This window comes from Plutella xylostella, chromosome 7 (genome assembly GCF_932276165.1).
Source record: "Plutella xylostella chromosome 7, ilPluXylo3.1, whole genome shotgun sequence".
Classification (NCBI taxonomy): Eukaryota; Metazoa; Arthropoda; class Insecta; order Lepidoptera; family Plutellidae; genus Plutella; species Plutella xylostella.
The window spans coordinates 6,543,749-6,553,348 of NC_063987.1; the positions used below are offsets into that span (position 1 = coordinate 6,543,749).

General features: G+C 34.7%; 1 non-coding gene across 1 annotated transcript; it reads left to right on the forward strand.

Moving 5' to 3' along the window:
* Positions 1-9,097: 9,097 nt before the first annotated feature.
* Trnap-agg lies at positions 9,098-9,169 on the forward strand. Its single transcript has one exon. It is a non-coding gene; the product is annotated as a tRNA-Pro (tRNA).
* Positions 9,170-9,600: the final 431 nt, after the last annotated feature.

Below are 9,600 nucleotides of genomic sequence, written 5' to 3' on the forward strand. Positions count from 1 at the left end.
AGGTGACCTTGTTAATGTTTTTCATATGAAGTGCTGAACATTTTACTTATCCTGGTGGCATGACTGATCATTTACTTACCCAGTTAAGACATGTTAGCCGGGTTTCATTTATCAACTATTATAATTGTTATTGTTGTGTTAATCAATCTTTATTAATTGATGTCATCTACCAAGGAATGCTGCCAGAGCTCATAATATTCACACATGATGATACAGAATGATGGTAGCCCACAAAATCGGTGCAAAGGCTTATAAAATAACTTTCCTTCCTAGTAGGACTGCACAGGAACTCGTTAACCGCCGAGTTAGTTAGAATACAAAATTAGACTGTGTGTTACTTGTCAATCTAGAATATGAATATAGTGACCTGCATCATGTTTTGAAAAACTGAATACTTAGTTATCCGCCAGTAGGTATCACAGCCTTCATCTAATCTTTTCCAGTAGCTGATGAGGCTGAGATATTTAGTAAAATTATCTTCCCTTCAAGCACCACTCCTCGTTCCAAGGACTAGATGCCGCGCCAGGTGTTGCAGGCCGTGTCCTCGTACAGGGCTGACTGAGCAGGTCCTCGAGGCTCCAGGGTCGGCTGCTGCATTTCTGAGGTCAGTCCAGAATTACATACCCTAGTCAGCATGTGCTGACCTGAGCCCCAGCGGCCTGGATCGATATTCTACATTTTACAGCTTTTAAATATTGTTGCAAAGTATTTCACTGGTTCCATCCATTCGGCTAGTGTATGTTAAAAATATTGCCTTGACAATAACAAGATATTGATCAATAACTACTTATAAGTATTGCTTTCGAAGAGGCACTGTGTGTATCCATATGTATAAATACCTACCTATAGGTATAGGTACATACCTTCCATAACTTTCTGACAAGTCAGGAATAATAAGGAAGTACTTAAGTCTTATGTATACATATACCTTTCTTTTTAGTATATCTATTACCTAGAAATCTATGCATTATAAATTTATAGATTCAAATATTTATCCACTGATATACTCATCAGTAGCTTATGGGTCACAGTTGGTTTTCTCTCCACCATGCGATAATAAACACATCTCACAATGTTTAACTAGGTTTCAGATAGGCTCAGACTACATAATAGACGCATTTTTCCTGAAATAAAAATGACATATTATGTATCTAGCCTATCTGAAACCTAGTCATTTCTGCATGGTGATATTACAACTGAGGCGCGCGGGCGACTCACTCTATTTATATAGGCACCCGCACCTTGCAAATAAAGGTGGAGAGAAAAATGGACTTTATTTAACTGTCACTGTGACCCTTATGATGCCGAACACGGAGAAAGTCGAAACGCCATATCTCCCAATGTTTAACTAGGTTTCAGATAGGCTAGATACATAATATGTCATTTTTATTTCAGGAAAAATGCGTCTATTATTAGGGTTTCATACCTCAAAAAATAAAAAAGGAACCGCATAATTTAATATATTACCTATGATTCAGATTCAGATTCATTTATTTGCTAGAAACATGGGTACAATAATTACAATAATATGATCATTTTGTTTGTCTTGGGAACGCGTGGTAATGCAATATTAAGTTGAAATTTTACATATTTTTTTTAATAAACGTAAAAAAATATATGTAATTTAAATTTTCCATTCGATGCGTTTGAAGTTTTTTTCTTTATAATGAAAAGTTTTTCTTAATACTTTTGTAAGTATTAAATTATTGATCTATTTATGTTAGCGATGTAACAGTTTTGTATTTTACCTACCTTTTGTTTTGTAAAAAACCTATTTACGACACCTCTGATACAAGTTATTCGAATAATAATACATTTGAATGTACTTACGCTAGTACTTACCTACTTTAAGAATACTATCTTCTGTAAGTAATTACTTTCTTAACTTAATTAATATCTATAAATACGAAAGAAATTAGAATATTTACGCTTAGGAACAGTGAAAAAGATGTTTAAAAAACCTATTTACGACACCTCTGATACAAGTTATTCGAATAATAATATATTTGAATGTACTTACGCTAGTACCTACTTTAAGAATACTATCTTCTGTAAATAAATACTTTCTTAACTTAATTTATATCTATAAATACGAAAGAAATTAGAATATTTACGCTTAGGAACAGTGAAAAAGATGGACAGGAATAGATTACGCCGAATAATGTGGTATGTCTTTAGAGCCCATGCCTTTACTACCAATGGGAGTTCGTAACTTGGTATGAAAAAGTACTATCGATAAATCAGCCGCCTTTAGTATGTAGGTCATGCCTCTCGCATGCCATAGGGCCTTATCTTATCTACCTATGAGGATATCATTTACATGGTATATCCGATGTAATATTTGATAATAATATACTTACCAAAACTTATTAAAACAAGTACTAAACAGGACAGTAAAAATAAGTCGTTAAAAATAATATCAGAATATTATTTTGACCTGATGTAAATAATTTGCATATTTTTAAAAAGAAAACTAATAAACATAGCACGCCACAATTTTATTATGATTTATATATGAACGCTTTAGGTGACATTCATTCATAATCATTGAAGACTGAAGACACAGTTCCAGCACAGTGATAATTAGGTATCCATTCAAACATTTTCTTTGAACGGATCCACTACACTTGTGAGGTTCTGTCGTTAGTACAACTAAATCGATTGAACACCGCGCACCGGCTCAAATGATTAGTTCGTATCCATCCCGTTCTCATGACTTTATTGATAAACTGACTGGTTGACAGACTTTCTTTTTCGGCCGGGGATTAATAAACACATTCAATTAACAATACCTTTTTTATCATTGCGGCGGCGTACAGAAATAACAGGTTTATTAACCGGCCTATACGGAAATATCTGCTCCTTTCAACCAGCTACGTTATCCTTTGTCATGCTCGAAAAGACTTCTGGCTTTTTCGATAAGCCTATCGAAGGAACATTATTTTGCTGGGTTTTTTGTCGACGCACGGAGGGGTCGCTTTTAAACGGCTCTTTTGCTTTTTCAATGGAGTTTTCCGAACAATTTATCCGCCGGCAGTTTTCAACACCCGAAAATAGTTTCAGCAGATACCTACGTACATTGTAGCTGGTCGTTATACCATACACCTGAGGGTTCATTCTCGTCCTTAAATGACATTTTCTATTAAGACCTTTTGTTTATGATATTTCACAAGTCATGAAAAAACTATAAATAATGGTATATTCCGTTAATGACAATAAGAAACTAAAAAAATGCTACCTACTATGGTAGAAGGTAAGAGATAAGTAGGGTAGGTAGGAGATAAGTACCTACAGTTATAACTACATACCTATATTATTAATCTTGCCAACACAAGGTTGTCGGTAGAGATTGCCATACGTACAAACACTAAGCTATCAAATACAGACATTTACTACCCTACTAGATATAGTAATCACACAAGCGTACATACATTTTACAGCTCAAGCGTTGCATTCTCAAATCTGTCGTAACATTTTCAATAACAATAAAAGCGGGATCAGTTTCAGCAATACAACTCCATATTACAACGTTGGCTCATGGTTGGACGGGTGTATGAGTGAAAGAAATAAAAACAACCGACGGTTGTGGACGAAGTTTATCCGATGCGTCAATATCAACGTCAGTTTTGTATGCAGCCGTCATGGCCGCCGCGAGAACAATTGAATTTCGTCGGAATTTGCATCTGCACTTCGCGTTTTAAAAGTTTTCAGCGGCGCGGCGTGCCCGGGATGAAATGTAGGCTCAGGGGGTCACTCTATATGACAAAAAACGAAGTTTCGGAGAGGAGTTGCGCGAGTTCCTCGTTGTTTTAAACGATTTCACGACAGCTCTCGTTCGTTCGTTTTTAGCCAGTATAGAGTTACCCTGCAGACGCTGTGGAACTGTTGTGTTGTTTACAATGCGTAGTTATAGGTAGGTATTACTTTAGTTTATATTTGATGGTGGGGAAAAAATAGGTAGGTACTATTTGTTGTTTGGGAAACTAGGTGCCTGAAATCCTAGCTCGAGCTACATAACTTATTCTAAGAATATCATTTTACACAAAGAAGACATTTCTCGATTATGCTGCAGACACCTCACGGAACAAACTAAACTCCTAAGTTAACCGTCTTCCACAAGATGATAGTATAAAACACTATTGCTACGCACAATTAAAAATGTTACATGAACGTAAATTACATACCTACTTTTTACCTTTCCAGTCGGAGCCCTACATCTTTCCAAACAATCAAAAATACCAAATTAACTAAATTACTCTATGAGTAAACTCTACATTTACATTAAATACCGCCTCCAGGTATATTAAGGGGCGAGGAAGGTGAAAACACAAACATCATTTAACAAGTGACACCCTGTTCTTAGAGAAACCTTTCTCTCAATTAACCTAATGAGCTTGAAACAAAAAGTTATTCTGCTTTTGGTACCAACAAGAAACTGTTAATTTATGCTGTAAATTCTACTTCAGAAGCTTACGCTGGCTAATTTATCATAGCTTTCGTTATGCAATGCACTTATTCACAAGGAGTAACTTAATAGACATGAAAAATAATGTATAACCCGTAAAATGCTATTGCTCCTATAGCCTACTCGAATTTGCATTCAATCGTATGCAATTTACGGCAAAGCTCATGCCGGTAACTTCTAAAAGTATATAATAACTCATTTGACAGGCTTTACAGTACCAACAACTTTTGTTCTAAAACCAGTTTTCACGGGTGTTTATCATATTTGTGTCGAAAGTCTTATAATGTCTCATAGAAGGGTGGAGCATGATTATAACCACGCTTGTGTACCTCCATTCTAAATATATCGGTACTTGAATATTATACATAAAATATATTAACAATATGAGCGTCTAATTTACTCAAAAGGGTTTTAATTTTCAAGGGGACTTATTCGACATAATATCAAAGTTATAACATTGATCAAACGAATCATAACTTAATTAAAATACTTGACGTGAATTATGTTGGTACCAAAATATTATTTGTATATGGATGATGTAGGTACGGATTTGAGGGAATGTACTTCAATGTTAGGGCCCTGTTTCAATAACACAGTTCTACCCTCAAATTCATATACCGTAGTGTAAATTTACATCAAGGTAAAAATATACTTTTAAATAAATATAGAACGATGAATAGCGATATAGGACGATGCGGGTGACATCTGTCAGATATAAATAATAAATACTCGCTAATCAAACTACAAATACCCTGCCTGAAGCCCTGCGCACACTTCGATTTAAAAAAATCATAGAAAGGTCCTTGCGGGCGCTTAAAAATCGTATCGCAATTGCAATTTTTGACCCCAAATGGCCCTAGCTGACAGATGTCACCCGCACCATCCTATACCGCGCAAAGTATAGTCTAATACCATTAGTGTTCAATCAAGACTACGCCATGACGGCATCGCTGCTAGTGCGCTAGAAGCTAGAACTTTTTCAATTACGTTTGACAGACACCCGAATGGGTAAGTTGGGAAGAATGCGCCGTATCGGACCAAGGTTCACTGACTCGCTGTTTAATTTGGAATCGGATTACTTGACATAGGGTATATGGCAATGGTTATGGACTTATGGAACTCAATGTACAAACAAAGAAAGTTTCGTCAAATTATCTGGTTATGTACGACACTCTTTTTTTTTACGTAACGTCAACGTCGTTGGGGTAATCAAGTGGATATCTCATGGTAGAACAGCAGACACTTGATAATCAATGATAGGTACCTAATAATTTTATCTTACTCATTATTTAGATATTTATAAAGGAAATCAAGTAAGGTATAGGAAAGTCGGAAGCATTTATCAAATATTATGATAATTACTTCTATATGTTAGGTAATCGATTTTACTGTCTAAAACTACTACTTTCACTGATTGGAATCAAAAACAGTAAGTAAGTAAAATAATTTAAAAGAGTGAAATTCATGATCATTATTAAACAAAGCAGACTCTTATGAATTAACTAAGCACCGTGCTATTTTAGAAACAAGTGGATAATTGTCAGATGACCCAATAAGTTCGCATACACGCTTTTAGCATTTAGTGGGGTCCACTGGATCTCTATTAGTAATGAAAAGGAGAGATTTTTGAACCACTTACGAAAACCTAAAGGCTGGTTGTTTATTAGTTTAGCGTAAGTATGTGTGTGGCTGTGGCTTAAAAGTGGTTTTCGTTAATGTAACGCACCGTTTTTAATTTTCGTAGTCTTTACATACCTATACCTCAACTCAGGTAATGATTTCTTACATTCCTATGACGTTATGAAGAACATTTGAGTTTTGCGATTTTAGAATAAATGAATGATAAAATTATGAAACTTAATTAATTCACACAGATTTCGCAAAGGTTTTTTGGTAATATAAATCGTGATTTGTGCGTAATTCGGAAAATTGTGAATTCTCACAGGAACACGCTTAAAATTGCATTAAAATTGATACAAAATTATTATGAAATTGCGTAATAGAATTATAACTTACCTACGCAGGCGAGTCTTGCATCTCCTCAATAAAATATGTAGGTACCATAAACAAGAATGATCAATCCACTGCAGTAATCACTACACATAGGTATCCATATCCTCAAACCACACTTCGGAAACTTTCAAATTATCTACGGAAAACTTTCCTGCATCTAACTTTTTAAAACAAACTCACAAATCCAACTTTTAGGTAGTCAACGGTAGCATTACGGAACTGTCAAGCTCGCATCATAGCGCGTCATTCGATTTTTGATTTCCGAACGCGTGGAAGTTTTTCCCGCGCGATTCCAGGATTGGCGGGGAGGCGCGCTTGCATCGAGTGATCCCTGCGCTTTCCCTCCAAACACTACCCTACCGGCTCGCCTCTGGCGGGAAAACCTCTGCGCAGAAGGTTGCGCAGCGAAAGCGACATTTTCCTTTACACCTCTGCCTTTTATTTGCTAGGTTATTTCTAAAACGCTCCTTTGAACTTTCACCTAATTATTGGCGTTTACACGAGAAAAACGATGTTTGGATAGGTAGTATCCGAAGTTGTGCTGAAACGTTGATTAGAGTAATGTGGAAAACAAGGTTCTGTTAGGTGTTCCGTTAGGTAATTTCATTTAGAGATAAGTTTAAAGAAATAAGTATACGAATATGCTAACTGTTCCATATCAACGAATGTTTAGGTACCATGTTTATAATGTTTACGAAAATATTATGTGTAGCTATAATGAAAAACTTTATTCTTCTTAATTTAATAAAATAGGTATCAATTCGGTTAAAAATAGGTGCCCACCACTGCATTGATTGATACTGACCAGAAAATTAAATTTCCGTTTCCTAGAGACTTTCCTACCTTACCTACCTAATATTAGTTCAATGGTTTCATCACAATCACACATAACAACCAATAAAAAACCAATTTATACTTACTTACTTATAGGATTTTATTTGTTTTATGATTTTGGATAGAGCCTACTTAAGTACACCTAAAAAATACAGAAAAATCTGAGTCTGAGAGGTCATCTTGTGCCACAACCCATAGCTCGGTAGTGCCGGCACATTAAAAAATCTCCATTCAGGAATGTCTTTATTGCGCTGAAGTTGCCAGTAAAACTCTTTTTAAAGAAGTACTTTATATTTACTAGGTACTCTACTTTTACTAAAATAATTTTATTGAAAGTTGAGTGGGATTCGGTAATGAAAAAAATATGGAATGAAAGAAAAATACATTCTGGCCCAAAAATTGGATCTCCTAAAATGATGACGGAAAAGATAAAACCATCGTTAAAAGACAATAAAGATACTAATAGGAAATGTGTTCCTGCACTGGACTGGACCTGCTGCGTGGTGGTAAATAGTATTTAAGATATAGGATGATTAAATATTTCATTGATCAAGGTTCAACATGCGCAAGTAGTGCAAGTTTTTGTACCGTTCGAGTATCGAGTAAACGCGATTTGTATGACACGGGAGAGTCGCCACCTAGCGGTACATGCGCTGCACTAGCTCCGCGCCATACTTGTTATTCTATGGCGTCATACAAATTTACGTCAACGTTTTACTACTAACTGTTTTTTTTATTTAAACCTCGTGTGCTTGAGGAAAGCGTTCTCACTAACTTCCTCTTACCAATCCGGCAATAAACGGCTGAACTGATTATATTTTTGGGTCATAGGTAGGTAGGTATTGTTACACCGACCGTTCTTAGCTACATATATCTACTTTATCAAAAACAGCTAACCGTTGAAAAGTTATGCTAATTTTAGTGTTGAATGCCGGGGGTTTTTAACGTTAGTTAGTTTATTTCCTCACTGATGAAGGGTTATCTTATCATTTATCACTATCGTAGTGGGTACTAGCTAGACAGACAGTACACTGTTATCAAAATATTGTTATTTATTATTTTCTGATAATATTTATTAATAATTTGTTCAGATATTCATAATATTAAGTATTATTATTCCATATAGTTATCAAATTATTCGTAACTAGTCTAAAATCTAAGTACCTTCTAACATATTTAACATAAAAATACCTATGAAGGTAATAAGGAAGTTTGTATCGTATAGTAGTTAGACCTGAAGTCTCCCCCTTCTTGTCGTGTTGTAGTTTTCTGTTTATAATTTTACTAGGTGTTCCTGTAGCCTATGTGTTAATCCAGGGTGTCAGCTACCTACATACTTACCAAATTTCATTAAAATCGGTTCATCCGTTTTGTCGTGAAGAAGTAACAAACATACACACACACATACTAACAAACATTCGCATATTATAATATTAGTAGGATTCATAGATAGGATAGAATAAAGATAGAGTTGTTACTCGTTATTTGAGCACCACAAATACCTAATAGTACCTAATTAACAAGTTGTATTGTAAGTAACTTATTTATGGTGCAAAAGGCGGTCTATTTGGCTTACTAATTAATTACATTACAGTAATTTATAGTAGGTAAATTCTTCATTATGAATGTTAATAAAATTTGCTGTCGATTTCGGTATGATTATCAAAATAATATCATAATCATAACTTCATCTTATGACGTCATCTACACCGACGAAGTAAGAATAGGAGCGACAAAACACAGCCTCATATCTTAAAACCGTTAATTTCAACAAGTTCATCAGCCGGCTCGTTGGTCTAGGGGTATGATTTTCGCTTAGGGTGCGAGAGGTCCCGGGTTCAAATCCCGGACGAGCCCAAACCTTTTTTGTTTTTTTTATTATAAAAAAAAATCAAAATATTTTTTTCAAAATTACTTATACTATGTTTTTTATCTTTATCTAATCGTTTGGACGTGAACAAGTATTTATTTATGTATATACTTGGTGCTTTTTACGCTATTTTAATGAGAAGATAGCGGAAGGTACGTATAATATTCAAAGTCAATTAAATATTTATTATTAATTTGTTGAATGATGTACTTATAATAAATTTTATTTCAATAAATATAATGTATACTTAACTAAGTACATGTTTTGTATTTTACAAATTACACTATTTTTAAATGCAGTCTTAGTTTACGTCCCTATATTGTAAAATACAATCTTGACTTTTGTACAAGTCAAAATGTATTTACTGAACACAAATTTTACATTATTTAAATCGAGTATATTAGAAATAGCAAATAAC